Raw genomic sequence first — 17,924 nt, forward strand, 5'->3', positions numbered from 1 at the left:
GATGTATGGCTTTTGCTTTGCATGGTAGAGTTTTAACTTGCACTTGTAGATGTAGCAACAAACTGTGTTAACTGACAATGGTTTTCTGAAGTGTTCCTCAGCCCATGCAGTAAGATCCTTCACACAATGATGTCGGTTTTTAAATCAGTGCTGCCTGAGGGATCGAAGGTCACAGGCATTCTATGTTGGTTTTTGGCCTTGCCGCTTGCGTGTAGAAAGTTCTCCAGATTCTCTGAATCTTCTGATTACATTATGTACTGTAGATGATGGAATACCTAAATTCCTTGCAACTGAATGTTGAAAAACATTGTTTTTAAACTGTTGGACTATTTTTTCACGCAGTTGCTCACAAAGTGGTGATCCTCGCCCCATCTTTGCTTGTGAATGGCTGAGCCTTTTGGGGATGCTCCTTTTATACCCAATCATGACACTCACAATTTGTGTTCTCAGTTCCTAAACACTTAGTGAGTGTTGTTAGAAGGAAATGTGATGAAACACAGTGGTAAACATACCGCTGTCCCAGCTTTTTTGAAACGTGTTGCAGGCATCCATTCAAAATGAGCAAATATTTGCACAAAAACAATAAAGTTTATCAGTTTTCACATTAAATATCTTGTCTTTGTGGTGTATTCAATTGAATGTAGGTTAAAGAGGATTTGCAGATCATTGTATTCTGTTTTTATTTACATTTTACATAACGTCCCAACTTGGAATTGGGGTTGTACCAAGTTCTACAGTTCTAATTCCATTTGTCCATAAAGATCACAAGAGTCTTTCATTCCTTTATCAGCCAAACATCTCTCTTAGGAGGTGTTTAAGAAATGATTACTGACAGAGAATAGTGATGTGAAACAACTAGTTTCCTTTTCCAAGCATTCATAGAAATAAAAATGACTTACAGAAGTATAAAAGTTTGATTCCGCTGTACCAACTTTATAATGCTGTGGTACTCTTTTTCAATTTTCAACATATCAAGTAAATATTAGGGGTGTCCAACTGTAAGTGCAAAGGTAACCTCAGGGCATAGTGGTGCTATCTGGTAAAACAGAGAGCCCGGTGTGACACTGTCTCAGTACATGAGAGCTGATGGATGGTAAAAGCCTCACCTCAGGGAGAGGACACCACAGAACATTACAGGGAGAAAAAGAGAAGGACAGATACTGAGTGTGAAATGAGCTCACACTTCTCATTCTAAATCTCCTTGCTTGATGTTAATCTCTTTAAGATGGACAGTTCTGAGCAGTGTGACAATGTACTGTAAATTGGAGACTGCGGCAGAAATGCACCTTATGGACAGATATGAGATTAGGAGACACCTTTGCTGTGATCACTGTCCGTGAAAAGGGTTTTTTTTATTATCCTTTGAGACAGGGGTGTGATGTGATCTAGTGTGACAGAAGCAGTGGCTGTCCAAGGTCCAGAATCAGTGACCTCAGCATACCCACTTTGCTGGGGTTTGTTTGTGTACCAGTCCCTTTTTATCACACCTGAGCACAAGATTAATTCACAAAGTAACAAATTTTCACTTTTGTCTTGTTCCTGGGTTAAAACCTTAATTTCCCATTTCTTCACAACCAATCAAAAGAGAAAAGAGTGGTCTTGACCGCCAAACTTTGGTTTTGTGGTCAGGACAATGCAATTGCAAATTAACCAGTTGTGGTCATCATATTTTCTTTTTGTGATCATGTCAAAAGGGTTCAAACATCATTTCAAACATAATACAATGTTGACAAAGCAATTATATTTATGAAAACCTTCCTCATTTATACAGATTGAGCAAGAACAGGAGAGTAATTTACTCAAACAACAGAGGGGAAAAGAGAGCAATGAAGTTTGCTGTTCCAAGAATATGGCGTGAACCTACTGCACATTGGGAACAAGTATCCATTGCTTCCTTTGGCTCATTCAGTGCATCTCAAGGAGGATTACAACAGTGTCAAATATCTGCTGGAAGCTTTGAACTATGATGAGTATGGATGGGAGGTCATTGGGGACTTCAAAATGGTGGCATTTTTGATGGGACTCCAGGGAGGTTTCACCAAGTTTCCCTGTTTTCTCTGCCTTTGGGACAGTAGAGACTGGGCAGCACATTATCACCGGAAGCAATGGCCTGAAAGAACTGAATTCTCAGTTGGAATCCGTAAATTAAACATGAGCCATTGGTGGATCCTCACAAGGTTTTGTACCCTCCTCTGCACATCAAACTGGGTCTCATGAAACAATTTGTCACAGCGCTTGAAAAAGAGTCTGCAGCATTCAAGTATCTTCAAGACTTTTTCCCAAAGCTGTCAGAGGCAAAAGTGAAAGCTGGTGTTTTCATTGGACCACAAGTCAAGAAAATCATTGAGTGCCCTGAATTTCCAAATAAAATGACAGCAAAGGAACAGGAGTCATGTAAAAGTTGTGTTGATGTTGTCCATGGGTTTCTGGGCAACCACAAGGCTGGTTGAGACTTTGGTGAGAAACTATGGCCAAATGGGCTGTAGGATGTCACTGAAGGTCCACATTCTGGATGCTCACCTTGACAACTTCAAGGACAACATGAGGGCATACTCAGAAGAACATGGGGAGCACTTCCACTAAGACATAATGAACTTTGAACAGATATCAGGGATCTTACAATGAAAACATGATGGGGGACTACATTTGGGGTCTGATAAGGGAAAGTGATTCGTTGCACATTTGTAAATCAAGGAAAACTGTTCATTTTTAACTTTGTAAAATTGTTTTCAAATGTTTGAAAATAAACTTTGCTGCAGTTATGTTCCGTATTTTAGTTTTATTGTGAAAAAGTCAGAAAATTGTCAAAAATAGCTGTTTTGTGGGGATAAAATTGCTGTGCAGCCCAAAAAACCCAAAGTTTGGCATGAAAAATTGGCTTTTTGTACTGTTTTGCAATTAAACCCAGGTGGTGAGGGTTTGGGAATCAGATACAGTGGTCCCTCGCTATAATGCGGTTCATCTTTCGCGGCCTCGCAGTTTGTGGATTTTTTTAGTCCAATTTTGCATGCTTTTTTTTTTTAGAGCGCATTGAGTTCTTCGTCCTCATCAAGCAGGCCGGTCGCGGCACCGCCAAGGGAGAGCACGCGCATTGTGTTCTGTGTATCTGTTTCTAAGAATCTTCTCACCCAGAAGAAAAAAGAGCGGCAACAACTACCCATAACTGTGTTCTTCACTCGGAAAAAGATACCTGCACCACGGTGTGACTCAGTGGAAAAAGAGTGGCGCCAGGACGAAGAGGCACAATCAGAGGAACTGTGAAATACTGGTCAGTCACTATCAATAATTTCTTATGTGTCCAACCTCGTAGGTTGATCGTTAAAAATAAATTTGTTAGTTCTAATAGCCATCATAATTATTTGTAGGAAAGCATTTATTTTTATTTCTCAAAAAAAATGTTTTGGTCTGAAAACAGATTGGTCTTATTTTCTACTAAGGTTTGAACTTTGAGAGTGTTTACACATGAGAGAAAAGTGAGAAAATGTTAATGCCTGTTTGAGAAAAGTGTATAAAGTGTGTAGTGAGGGGTTTCACAGCCTTAAAACGTCTATAATAATTGTAAAAAATAACGCTGACTACTTCGCGGATTTCGCTTATTGTGGGCTATTTTTAGAATGTAACTCCCACGATAAACGAGGGACCACTGTATATGAAAATCACACTTTTCCCTCATTTATTACTGTATCACTTATATCCTTCAGGCTCTGTGTGACATCAAGCTTAGATATAAATTAGATATTTCGTGAAATGTTGAAGTTGACTTATACTGGTGCTGTGATGAAAATGAGACAGGACAATGATGGCAGAGAATTCCAGGGCTGTCGCATCAGTTGTGGATTATATCATATACACAAACATTTTGCCCATTTTATATATATATCTAATTTCAGTGACATCTTAAAATCTTGTTAGACCAAACAAAAGAATGTAGAAATCACCAGATCAGTGAACTGATGAAAGGTTGATATATTTAACATTTAAATATTTCTTTGATACTAGCTGTTGTTTTCAAGCTTGGATTCTACTAACATAGTTTCAGGACAGTGGCTTAGTGGGTGGCACTGCTGCCTCACAGCAACAATATTTGTCTTTGTTTGAATACTCCTCCTAAGTTCTTTGGTGGGGCAGAGTTGGAGGTGGTGGGCCTGTTGCCTTCTTGATGCCCTCATACATGCATCTTGCGCCCCCAGTGTCAGCAGCTGTCTGTGTACTGCTACAGAGGTTTAGCCAATATGAGTTGGCACAGCGGTGGGCAGTTTGCTGGGCTTTTGTCTTGGCAGCTTTGAGGGCTTCTAATGTGCTGGGACTGGGTGCTGCCTTTTAGGCCAGGAGGGCTCAGTCACAGGCTCCATTTTCTCCCAGTGGGCCTCATACCAGTGTGTCTTTTTGTACTCCTTTTTCCCATAGGCGTTGATGGCCAAGTTGTACACAGCTTCTCGGAGGTGGCTTCTTGGAACGGGCTGATGAACTGCTGCGTTTTCTCTGAGCTGTCAACACAGCAGGCATTGAAGCATGTGTGATCCTTCTTCTTGTAGTGGTGCAGCTTCCTTGGAGCAATGTGCACCTTGCTGGCCACGAGGGAGTGATCCGTATCACAGTCTGCACTGTGGTAGCTGTGGGTGAGGAGAAAGCTGGCAAGGTCTGCACACCTGGTGATGATGAGATCCAACTTGTGCCAGTGGCCAAGACACCTGGTGGATATCCTTGCATTTGAAGAAGGTGGTGCTCATGCATAGGCCATGATAGCAGCACAGCTCCATCAGTTGTTGGCCGTTGTCGTTGATCTTGCCCCTTATATACACTGGGGCAAATAAATATTTGATCCACTGTCGATTTTGCAAATTTTCCCACCTACAAAGAATGGAGAGGTCTGTAATTTTTGTTGTAGGTACTCTTCAACTGTGAGAGACAGATGTTAAAAAAAAAAAATCAGAAAAACACATCGTATGATTTTTAAATAATTAATTTGCATTTTATTGCATGAAATAAGTATTTGATCCACTAGAAAAACAGACCTTAATATTTGGTACAGAAACCTTTGTTTGCACTTACAGAGCTCAGATGATTCTTGTAGTTCTTGACCAAGTGTGCACACACTGCAGCAGGGATTTTAGTCCACTCCTCCATACAGATTTTCTCCAGATCTTTCAGGTTGGAGTTTCAGCTCCCTCCAAAGATTTTCTATTGAGTTCAGTTCTGGAGACTGGCTCGGCATTCCAGGACCTTGACATGCTTCTTACGGAGCCACTCCTTATTTGCCCTGGCTTTGTATTTGGGGGTCATTGTCGTGCTGGAAGACCCAGCCACGACTCATCTTCAATGCTCTTACTGAGAGAAGGAGGCTGTTTGCCAAAATCTCACAATACATGACCCCATCCATCCTCCCTTCAATACGGTGCAGTTGTCCTGTCCCCTTTGCAGAAAAGCACCCCCAAAAATGTTTTCACCCCCATGCTTCATGGTTGGGATGGTTTTCTTGGGGTTGTTCTCATCCTCCAAACACGGCAAGTAGAGCTGATGCCAAAAAGGTCTATTTTGGTCTCATCTGACCACATGACCTTCTCCAGTGCCTCCTCTGGATCATCCAGATGGTCACTGGTGAACTTTAAATGGGCCTGGACATGTGCTGGCGTGAGCAGGGGAACCTTGCGTGTCCTGCAGAATTTTAAACCATAATGGCGTAGTGTGTAACTAATGTAATCTTTGTGACTGTGGTCCCAGCTCTCTTCAGGTCATTGACCAGGTCCTTGACCAGGTCATCCTTGCCCCACGAGGTGAGATCTTGCATGGAGCCCAAAACCGGGGAAGACTGACAGTCATCATTTGTTACTTTTATTTTCTAAGAATTGCACCAACAGTTGCTGCATTCTCACCAAGCTGCTTGCCTATTGTCCTGTAGTCCATCCCAGCCTTGTGCAGGTCTACAGTTTTGTTCCTGGTGTCCTTAGACAGCTCCTTGGTCTTGCCCATGGTGGATAGGTTGGAGCGTGATTGATTGAGTGTGTGGACAGGCGTCTTTTATACAAGTAATGAGTTCAAACAGGTGCCATTAATACAGGTAAAAGTGCAGAATAGGAGGACTTCTTAAAGAAGAACTAACAGGTCTGTGAGAGCCAGAATTCTTGCTTGTTGGTAGGTGATCCAATACTTATTTCATGCAATAAAATGCAAATTAAGTATTTAAAAATCAAACAATGTAATTTTTCAGAATTTTTTTTTTTTTTAGATTCTGTCTCACAGTTGAAGTGTACCTGTGATAAAACTTACAGACCTCTCCATTCTTTGTAGGTGGGGAAACTAGCAAAATTGACAGTGGATCAAATACTTATTTGCCTCACTGTAGACATCTAGGCAGGTGGGCCAGGCCTTGTGATCAGCATCCACTCTGTCATTGAAGTCTCCGAGTAGGTGGAGGCCTTCTGTGCTGGGAATTCCAGATATCACTTTGTCTTGGGACTCGTAGAACTGGTCTTTTTCCTCTGGGTTGGAGTAGAGGGTTGGACCATATGCACTGGCAATGGTAGCTGGGCCTGAAGATGTTGAAAGCCAGAGGGCAAGGATTCTCTCACTGCCAGTTAATGGTGACTCAATCCACACATCCAGGGTGTTCTTCACAGCAAAACTGACACCGTGCTGACGGGATTCATCCAAGAACTTCTCTTGCCAAAAGGTGTAAGTTGTTTCCTTGATGGTACCACTGTCTGACAGCCGAGTTTCCTAGAGGCAGGCAATGTCAGCATTTAGTCGTGACAGTTCCCTGTCAATGACGGCAGTTTTGCAGGCATCGTCAATTTGCTGCACATCAGCAGAGAGGCCAGGGCACATGGTCCTGGTGTTGCAGCTTGAAAATGAAGAGCTGGAGTCTTCTTTCTTCTTTTGTTCTTGTTGTCTGCTGCAGAATTTGTAGCCTGCATTTCAAGGTTTACTCTAAGCTTCATGCATCCAGTGGAGCAAGCAGGCAATGGCGAGACAGCACCTTACTGGCTGGGGGCTGTCCAGCTTGAGGAAGGCAGTAGCTGTCTAATGAGATGTGATGGTCCCTTCCACAGTCAAAAGTAGCCCCTGGCACTTGTTTCCTCCATTTAAGAAGTGTCGGTTTAAAATGGTTTCCTCTGAAACCCCTATCCTCCAAATGGTTTGTGCTGACACCCCAACACTCTGCCCGTGATTTAGTCTCTCCCGTGCTGGACTCCATCTACTTCTTCAATCAATTCAATCAATTTTATTTATATAGCGCCAAATCACAACAAACAGTTGCCCCAAGGCGCTTTATATTGTAAGGCAAGGCCATACAATAATTACGTAAAAACCCCAATGGTCAAAACGACCCCCTGTGAGCAAGCACTTGGCGACAGTGGGAAGAAAAATCTCCAGCAGAACCAGGCTCAGGGAGGGGCAGTCTTCTGCTGGGACTGGTTGGGGCTGAGGGAGAGAACCAGGAAAAAGACATGCTGTGTTGGGGAGCAGAGATCAATCACTAATGATTAAATGCAGAGTGGTGCATACAGAGCAAAAAGAGAAAGAAACACTCAGTGCATTATGGGAACCCCCCAGCAGTCTAAGTCTATAGCAGCATAACTAAGGGATGGTTCAGGGTCACCTGATCCAGCCCTAACTATAAGCTTTAGCAAAAAGGAAAGTTTTAAGCCTAATCTTAAAAGTAAAGAGGGTGTCTGTCTCCCTGATCCGAATTGGGAGCTGGTTCCACAGGAGAGGAGCCTGAAAGCTGAAGGCTCTGCCTCCCATTCTACTCTTACAAACCCTAGGAACTACAAGTAAGCCTGCAGTCTGAGAGCGAAGCGCTCTATTGGGGTGATATGGTACTATGAGGTCCCTAAGATAAGAAGGGACCTGATTATTCAAAACCTTATAAGTAAGAAGAAGAATTTTAAATTCTATAATTCTAGAATTAACAGGAAGCCAATGAAGAGAGGCCAATATGGGTGAGATATGCTCTCTCCTTCTAGTCCCCGTCAGTACTCTAGCTGCAGCATTTTGAATTAACTGAAGGCTTTTCAGGGAACTTTTAGGACAACCTGATAATAATGAATTACAATAGTCCAGCCTAGAGGAAATAAATGCATTAATTAGTTTTTCAGCATCACTCTGAGACAAGACCTTTCTAATTTTAGAGATATTGCGTAAATGCAAAAAAGCAGTCTTACATATTTGTTTAATATGCACTTTGAATGACATATCCTGATCAAAAATGACTCCAAGATTTCTCACAGTATTACTAGAGGTCAGGGTAATGCCATCCAGAGTAAGGATCTGGTTAGACACCATGTTTCTAAGATTTGTGGGGCCAAGTACAATAACTTCAGTTTTATCTGAGTTTAAAAGCAGGAAATTAGAGGTCATCCATGTCCTTATGTCTGTAAGACAATCCTGCAGTTTAGCTAATTGGTGTGTGTCCTCTGGCTTCATGGATAGATAAAGCTGGGTATCATCTGCGTAACAATGAAAATTTAAGCAATGCCGTCTAATAATACTGCCTAAGGGAAGCATGTATAAAGTGAATAAAATTGGTCCTAGCACAGAACCTTGTGGAACTCCATAATTAACCTTAGTCTGTGAAGAAGATTCCCCATTTACATGAACAAATTGTAATCTATTAGATAAATATGATTCAAACCACCGCAGCGCAGTGCCTTTAATACCTATGGCATGCTCTAATCTCTGTAATAAAATTTTATGGTCAATAGTATCAAAAGCAGCACTGAGGTCTAACAGAACAAGCACAGAGATGAGTCCACTGTCCGAGGCCATAAGAAGATCATTTGTAACCTTCACTAATGCTGTTTCTGTACTATGATGAATTCTAAAACCTGACTGAAACTCTTCAAATAGACCATTCCTCTGCAGATGATCAGTTAGCTGTTTTACAACTACCCTTTCAAGAATTTTTGAGAGAAAAGGAAGGTGTTGTGTGGGCCGCTGAAGAGGAGGTACTGCTGGCCCACCACCACCAGAGGGCGCCCTGCCTGGAGTGCGGGCTCCAGGCACCGGAGGGCGCCGCCGCCTCACGGGAGCAGCCAAGGTGACAGCTGTCACCCATCACCTGAGACAGCTGACAGCAATCATCAGTGGGGTATATCAGCAGGACGGCATCTCCACCTCATTGCCGAGATATCGTTTCTACCTGAGAGGTAACGTATCAAAGCTGACGGAGTGTATCCTTTTGGATTTGTGCTTAGTTTGTGGATTACTGTTCCAACGAGAGGTGGAGGTAACTTCCCTGCTGTTCGGAGTCCTGGGTGCAAACGCGCCCCCATTTAACTGTTCTTTGTTCCTCGCCAGCAGTACCAGGTCCGACACGCGGAGGCAGTGGCCACCTGGGAGTTCGGGACTTGGCGGCTCCAGTATTCCCGGGGTCCTGTGGCGGAGGAAGCCGTGTGGTTCCGGTCTTACCTTGGAGAGGCGTCTCCTATCTTCGAGCCTGCCCACACAACACTTTTGTGAATTGACTGTTGTCCATTTCCGTGATTGGTTGTATTCGTTGTGCACATTCACAACAGTAAAGCGTTGTTATTTTGACTTACTCCATTGTCCGTTCATTTGCGCCCCCTGTTGTGGGTCCGTGTTCCTACACTTTCACAACAGGATATCTCGGCCAGCGTCATGGATCCCGAGGGGCGTCAACCGGCTGTTGAACGGCGCACAGGCGTCCGCAGGAGGGGTAATCGGTGAGTTGCAGCGGATCCTCACCGCTTTCACGACTCGGTTGGATTTGATGACCGAGCAGAACGTCCTCCTGAACCACAGGGTGGAGGCTCTCACTGCGCAGGTGGAAGCGCGCCCTCCGGGCGCCGCTGCGGCTCTCCCTCCCGTCGACCCTGTGCGTAACAGCGACATTCCACTGGTTGTCCAACGACCCCTCCCTCCTTCCCCTGAAGCATACATAAGCCCCCCAGAGCCGTACGGAGGCTGTGTGGAGACGTGCGCGGATTTTCTTATGCAGTGTTCGCTCGTCTTCGCACAGCGTCCCGTCATGTACGCGACCGACGCTAGCAAAGTAGCTTATGTGATAAATGCTTCGTGGTGAGGCACGCGCTTGGGCTACAGCGCTCTGGGAGCAAAGTTCACGGCTCCTTCTGACATATGATGGGTTTGTGAGGGAGCTCAGAACAGTGTTCGATCACCCTAATAGAGGAGAGACCGCTTCAGCCGTGCTGCTGTCAATGAGACAGGGGCGCCGGAGCGCAGCTGCCTATGCAGTCGACTTCCGCATCGCGGCTGCGAGGTCCGGCTGGAATAGCGCTGCCCTCCGCGCCGCCTTCGTAAACGGACTGTCGTTGGTTCTCAAGGAGCACCTGGTGGCTAAGGACGAACCGCAGGATTTAGATGGGCTCATCGATCTTGTCATACGATTAGACAATCGGTTAGATGAGCGCCGTCGGGAACGAGATGAAGGGCGTGGCCAGGCACGCGTCGTCCCTCTCCCTTCCGGTTCCGACCGCGTTCCGCCCTCCCCACGCTCCACGGCCCCTGCGCTCCGTACGGTTACAGCCCCCCCTGCTGACGAAGCTATGGACACGAGTAGGGCAACATTTAGGGCACCGGGTACACAAAGGAGGCTGGCCCGCGGGGCGTGTTTTGTTTGTGGCTCGATTGAGCATCAATTAAGAGACTGCCCCGAGCGGTTAAACACCAACGCCCGCCCCTAGAAACTGGGCTAGGGGTGGGCCGAGACATTCACGTGGGACACACCCACATCGCCATACGACTCCCAGTTACAATCCTTTATGAGGATTTAACCCTGAAGGCCCCAGCACTGGTGGACACGGGCTCAGAAGGGAATTTGCTAGACAGCCAATGGGCCAGGGAGATAGGGTTCCCTCTGGTGGCGCTTACCTTGCCTGTGCAGGTACGGGCGCTAGATGGCTCCCTACTCCCTCCAATCACTCACAAGACACCACCAGTAACTCTGGTGGTGTCGGGGAATCACCGGGAGGAGATTGAGTTTTTCGTGACTCCGGCCACCTCCCGTGTGATTTTAGGTTTCCCCTGGATGTTGAAACACAATCCCCGGATCGATTAGCCGTCAGGGGTAGTGGTTCAGTGGAGCAACACCTGCCATCGGGTATGTTTAGGTTCCTCGGTTCCTCCCGGTTCCCAGGCCAGGGAGGAGGTCAGAGTCCCGCCCAATCTAGGGACGGTGCCGGTGCAGTACCATGACCTTGCAGAGGTGTTTAGCAAGGATCTGGTGCTCACCCTTCCCCCGCACCGCCCGTATGATTGTGCCATTGATTTGGTTCCAGGCGTTGAGTTCCCGTCCAGTAGGCTGTACAACCTCTCACGACCTGAACGCGAATCAATGGAGACCTACATCCGGGACTCTTTGGCTGCCGGGTTGATCTGGAATTCCACCTCCCCGATGGGTGCGGGTTTCTTTTTTGTGGGGAAAAAGGATGGCGGATTACGTCCATGCATCGATTTCAGGGGGCTGAACGAAATCACGGTTCGTAACCGATACCCCTTACCCTTGTTGGATTCGGTGTTCACGCCCCTGCATGGAGCCAAGATATTCACCAAGCTTGATCTTAGGAATGCGTATCACCTGGTTCGGATCCGGAAGGGAGACGAGTGGAAGACGGCATTTAACACCCCGTTAGGTCATTTTGAGTACCTGGTCATGCCGTTCGGTCTTACCAACGCTCCCGCGACGTTCCAAGCATTAGTTAATGATGTCTTGCGGGACTTTCTGCACCGATTCGTCTTCGTATATCTAGACGACATACTCATCTTTTCTCCGGATCCTGAGACCCATGTCCGACATGTACGTCAGGTCCTGCAGCGGTTATTGGAGAACCGGCTGTTTGTTAAGGGCGAGAAGTGTGAGTTTCACCGCACCTCTTTGTCCTTCCTGGGGTTCATCATCTCCCCCAACTCCGTCGCTCCTGATCCGGCCAAGGTTGCGGCGGTGAGAGACTGGCCCCAACCCACAAGCCGTAGGAAGCTGCAACAGTTCCTCGGCTTTGCGAATTTCTACAGGAGGTTCATTAAGGGCTACAGTCAGGTTGTTAGCCCCCTGACAGCCCTGACCTCACCAAAAGTCCCCTTCACCTGGTCGGATCGTTGCGATGCCGCGTTCAAGGAGTTGAAACGGCGCTTCTCGTCTGCACCCGTTCTGGTGCAGCCCGATCCTAGTCGCCAGTTAGTGGTTGAAGTGGACGCCTCGGACTCAGGGATAGGAGCTGTGCTGTCCCAGAGTGGGAAGACCGATAAGGTCCTTCATCCATGTGCCTATTTTTCCCGCAGGTTGACCCCGGCTGAACGGAACTATGACGTCGGCAACCGAGAACTCCTTGCGGTGAAAGAGGCTCTTGAAGAGTGGAGACACCTGTTGGAGGGAACGTCCGTGCCATTCACGGTTTTCACTGACCACCGGAACCTGGAATATATCAGGACCGCCAAGCGGCTGAATCCCAGGCAAGCCCGCTGGTCACTGTTCTTCGGCCGTTTTGACTTCCGCATCACATACCGGCCCGGGACCAAGAACCAGAAATCGGATGCCTTGTCCCGGGTACACGAAGACGAGGTCAAAACGGAGTTGTCGGATCCACCGGAACCCATCATCCCGGAGTCCACTATCGTGGCCACCCTCACCTGGGACGTAGAGAGAACCGTCCGGGAGGCCCTGGCACGAAGCCCGGACCCCGGGACTGGACCAAAGAACAGACTTTACGTCCCACCAGAAGCAAGGGCTGCAGTCCTGGACTTCTGTCACGGCTCTAAGCTCTCCTGTCATCCAGGGGTGCGAAGAACCGTGGCAGTTGTCCGGCAGCGCTTCTGGTGGGCGTCCCTGGAGGCCGACGTCCGGGACTATATCCAGGCCTGTACCACCTGCGCCAGGGGCAAGGCCGACCATCGCAAGGCTCCGGGACTGCTACAGCCGCTGCCCGTGCCTCATCGCCCCTGGTCCCACATCGGCCTGGATTTTGTCACGGGCCTCCCGCCGTCCCAGGGAAACACCGTCATCCTCACGATAGTGGACCGATTCTCCAAGGCAGCCCACTTCGTGGCCCTCCCGAAGCTCCCAACGGCCCAGGAGACAGCGGACCTCCTGGTCCACCACGTCGTCCGCCTGCATGGGATACCATCAGACATCGTCTCCGATCACGGTCCCCAGTTCTCCTCGCACGTCTGGAGGAGCTTTTGCCGGGAACTGGGGGCCACGGTCAGTCTCTCATCCGGGTATCACCCCCAGACCAACGGGCAAGCAGAGCGGGCCAATCAAGAAATGGAGCAAACACTACGTTGTGTGACAGCCGCGCACCCGGCGGCCTGGAGTACTCATCTGGCCTGGATCGAGTACGCCCACAACAGTCAAGTGTCATCAGCCACCGGCCTCTCCCCCTTTGAGGTGTGTTTGGGGTATCAGCCCCCATTATTCCCGGTGGTTGAGGGAGAGGTCGGTGTGCCCTCGGTCCAGGCCCACCTGCAGAAGTGCCGTTGGGTGTGGCGTGCCGCCCGTTCTGCTTTGTTGAAGGCCCGGATGAGGGCGAAGACCCATGCAGACCGGCTGCGGACCCCGGCCCCTACGTATCGCCCCGGGCAGGAAGTGTGGTTGTCCACCAAGGACATTCCACTGCAAGTGGCCTCCCCAAAACTGCAAGACAGATACATAGGTCCGTTTAAGATTCTCAAGGTCATCAATCCCGCCGCAGTGAGGCTTCGGCTTCCAGCCTCACTGCGGATCCATCCAGTATTTCATGTGTCAAAGATCAAGCCCCATCACACCTCGCCCCTCTGTACACCCGGTCCGGCACCACCTCCTGCCCGGATCATCGATGGCGAGCCGGCTTGGACAGTGCGCCGGTTGTTGGACGTCCGACGGATGGGCCGGGGCTTTCAATATCTGGTGGACTGGGAGGGGTACGGTCCCGAAGAACGCTCCTGGGTGAAGAAGAGCTTCATCCTGGACCCGGCCCTCCTGGCCGACTTCTACCGTCGCCACCCGGACAAGCCCGGTCGGGCGCCAGGAGGCGCCCATTGAGGGGGGGGGTCCTGTTGTGTGGGCCGCTGAAGAGGAGGTACTGCTGGCCCACCACCACCAGAGGGCGCCTTGCCTGGAGTGCGGGCTCCAGGCACCGGAGGGCGCCGCCGCCTCACGGGAGCAGCCAAGGTGACAGCTGTCACCCATCACCTGAGACAGCTGACAGCAATCATCAGTGGGGTATATCAGCAGGACGGCATCTCCACCTCATTGCCGAGATATCGTTTCTACCTGAGAGGTAACGTATCAAAGCTGACGGAGTGTATCCTTTTGGATTTGTGCTTAGTTTGTGGATTACTGTTCCAACGAGAGGTGGAGGTAACTTCCCTGCTGTTCGGAGTCCTGGGTGCAAACGCGCCCCCATTTAACTGTTCTTTGTTCCTCGCCAGCAGTACCAGGTCCGACACGCGGAGGCAGTGGCCAACTGGGAGTTCGGGACTTGGCAGCTCCAGTATTCCCGGGGTCCTGTGGCGGAGGAAGCCGTGTGGTTCCGGTCTTACCTTGGAGAGGCGTCTCCTATCTTCGAGCCTGCCCACACGACACTTTTGTGAATTGACTGTTGTCCATTTCCGTGATTGGTTGTATTCGTTGTGCACATTCACAACAGTAAAGCGTTGTTATTTTGACTTACTCCATTGTCCGTTCATTTGCGCCCCCTGTTGTGGGTCCGTGTTGCTACACTTTCACAACAGAAGGTTGGAGATTGGCCTATAATTAGCTAAGATAGCTGGGTCAAGTGATGGCTTTTTAAGTAATGGTTTAATTACTGCCACCTTAAAAGCCTGTGGTACATAGCCAACTAATAAAGATAGATTGATTATATTCAAGATCGAAGCATTAAATAATGGTAGGGCTTCCTTGAGCAGCCTGGTAGGAATGGGGTCTAATAGACATGTTGATGGTTTGGATGAAGTAACTAATGAAAATAACTCAGACAGAACAATCTGAGAGAAAGAGTCTAACCAAATACCGGCATCACTGAAAGCAGCCAAAGATAACGATACGTCTTTGGGATGGTTATGAGTAATTTTTTCTCTAATAGTTAAAATTTTATTAGCAAAGAAAGTCATGAAGTCATTACTAGTTAAAGTTAAAGGAATACTCGGCTCAATAGAGCTCTGACTCTTTGTCAGCCTGGCTACAGTGCTGAAAAGAAACCTGGGGTTGTTCTTATTTTCTTCAATTAGTGATGAGTAGTAAGATGTCCTAGCTTTACGGAGGGCTTTTTTATAGAGCAACAGACTCTTTTTCCAGGCTAAGTGAAGATCTTCTAAATTAGTGAGACGCCATTTCCTCTCCAACTTACGGGTTATCTGCTTTAAGCTGCGCGTTTGTGAGTTATACCACGGAGTCAGGCACTTCTGATTTAAAGCACTCTTTTTCAGAGGAGCTACAGCATCCAAAGTTGTCTTCAATGAGGATGTAAAACTATTGACGAGATACTCTATCTCACTTACAGAGTTTAGGTAGCTACTCTGCACTGTGTTGGTATATGGCATTAGAGAACATAAAGAAGGAAACGTATCCTTAAACCTAGTTACAGCGCTTTCTGAAAGACTTCTAGTGTAATGAAACTTATTCCCCACTGCTGGGTAGTCCATCAGAGTAAATGTAAATGTTATTAAGAAATGATCAGACAGAAGGGAGTTTTCAGGGAATACTGTTAAGTCTTCAATTTCCATACCATAAGTCAGAACAAGATCTAAGATATGATTAAAGTGGTGGGTGGACTCATTTACATTTTGAGCAAAGCCAATTGAGTCTAATAATAGATTAAATGCAGTGTTGAGGCTGTCATTCTCAGCATCTGTGTGGATGTTAAAATCGCCCACTATAATTATCTTATCTGCGCTAAGCACCAAGTCAGACAAAAGTTCTGAAAATTCTCTGAGAAACTCACAGTAACGACCAGGAGGACGATAGATAACAACAAATAAAACTGGTTTTTGGGACTTCCAATTTGGATGGACAAGACTAAGAGTCAAGCTTTCAAATGAATTAAAGCTCTGTCTGGGTTTTTGATTAATTAATAAGCTGGAATGGAAGATTGCTGCTAATCCTCCGCCTCGGCCCGTGCTACGAGCGTTCTGGCTAACATATTCATCCTGCTGTAACCAGGTTTCTGTAAGGCAGAATAAATCAATATGTTGATCAATTATTATATCATTTACTAACAGGGACTTAGAAGAGAGAGCCCTAATGTTTAATAGACCACATTTAACTGTTTTAGTCTGTGGTGCAGTTGAAGGTGCTATATTATTTTTTCTTTTTGAATTTTTATGCTTAAATAGATTTTTGCTGGTTATTGGTGGTCTGGGAGCAGGCACCGTCTCTACGGGGATGGGGTAATGAGGGGATGGCAGGGGGAGAGAAGCTGCAGAGAGGTGTGTAAGACTACAACTCTGCTTCCTGGTCCCAACCCTGGATAGTCACGGTTTGGTGGATTTAAGAAAATTGGCCAGATTTCTAGAAATGAGAGCTGCTCCATCCAAAGTGGGATGGATGCCGTCTCTCCTAACAAGACCAGGTTTTCCCCAGAAGCTTTGCCAATTATCTATGAAGCCCACCTCATTTTTTGGACACCACTCAGACAGCCAGCAATTCAAGGAGAACATGCGGCTAAACATGTCACTCCCGGTCCGATTGGGGAGGGGCCCAGAGAAAACTACAGAGTCCGACATTGTTTTTGCAAAGTTACACACCGATTCAATGTTAATCTTCTGTCCCCTCCCTCCTTCTCTGTCCTCTGCTTAGCTATTGCCCCTTTTTGGACTTGTACTGCAACAGTAGCAACAACATTTCTAATTTGTTGGCACTGAATACTTATGAAATGTAAGTAAATATAACTCTTTTATGCAAAATGTGAAATTAAACTTTTAACCAAATGAATTTAAACAATTTGATTAAATATGTGTTACATTTATAATGGTTACATCAACATGTAAAAGAAATAAATAATGTAGACTGAATTAAAATTACAAAAAGTATCACAGTAAAACTCTTGGACAGTCTTGATTGCAATGAGTCAGAGACTGTGCCATTATATTGGTCATTATAATTCTGCTCTTTTGTGGATGATACAGTTGTAATAGTTTCCTCCCATATTTCATCCACCATGGACTGAAACTATTACAAGGTCTCCACATCAGTCATTTACAGTTACGAGGTCTGTCCATAAAGTATCGTACGTTTTTATTTTTTTTTTAAACTATATGGATTTGATTCATATGTTTTCACGTCAGACAAGCTTGAACCCTTGTGCGCATGCGTGACTTTTTCCATGCCTGTCGGTGACATCATTCACCTGTGAGCACGCCTTGTGGAAGGATTGGTCCCGCCCCGTCGTCGGATTTTCATTGTCTGGAAATGGCGGAATGATTTGGGGTTTTCATGGAAAGCCACGCGGAGGCTTTGTGCGTCACGACCGATTCACGTTGGAAGCGAGACAAAGGACCACCTCCGTTTCGGCGTGTCAGAGGACAAGTTTGGACATGTCCAGCTCTCCGCAATTTCACTGATACTTACTGGACTGGTTAAGCATTGAAAACCGAGATAGACATGTCCAAACTTGTCCTCTGACACGCTGAAACGATTCGTTTCCAAAGCGAATTGGTTGTGATGCGCGAAGCCTCCGCGCGGCTTTCCATGACAAAATCTCTTGTTAAAAGTAAAATCTGCTGGAAAATGGCTGATGTCCAGCTCTTGTGATAACCAGAGAAAGAGCACACGACGGTCTCGTATCCACAGAGCCATCAGCTCAGAAATGGTCCGGTGGCTTGTGCCGTGACGTCGCAGCTCGGAGCGCGGCATGCTGAGCGTCCTTAAAGGGGTCCTTAAAGCTGTACTAACAGACCTTATTCTCTGTGAAGCCCGTAAAATTTTCACCGAAAGCCAGATAAATTTTTCAAATAGTTTCCAGGTGCCA

General features: G+C 46.9%; 1 long non-coding RNA gene across 2 annotated transcripts in view; it reads left to right on the forward strand.

Annotated features, from left to right (window-relative positions):
- The window catches only part of LOC117509284, a 35,894-nt gene that overhangs the window by 6,653 nt on the left and 11,317 nt on the right, over nucleotides 1-17,924 (forward strand). The window contains exons 3-5 of one of the 2 annotated variants that reach the window (XR_004560359.1): nucleotides 1,513-1,659; nucleotides 10,692-10,699; nucleotides 12,158-12,163. This is a non-coding gene — a long non-coding RNA (uncharacterized LOC117509284). Of the gene's footprint in view, nucleotides 1-1,499; nucleotides 1,660-10,691; nucleotides 10,700-12,157; nucleotides 12,164-17,924 lie in introns of those variants that run through there. The other variant, XR_004560358.1, reaches the window with a different exon arrangement.

This window comes from Thalassophryne amazonica, chromosome 4 (genome assembly GCF_902500255.1).
Source record: "Thalassophryne amazonica chromosome 4, fThaAma1.1, whole genome shotgun sequence".
Lineage (NCBI taxonomy): Eukaryota > Metazoa > Chordata > Actinopteri > Batrachoidiformes > Batrachoididae > Thalassophryne > Thalassophryne amazonica.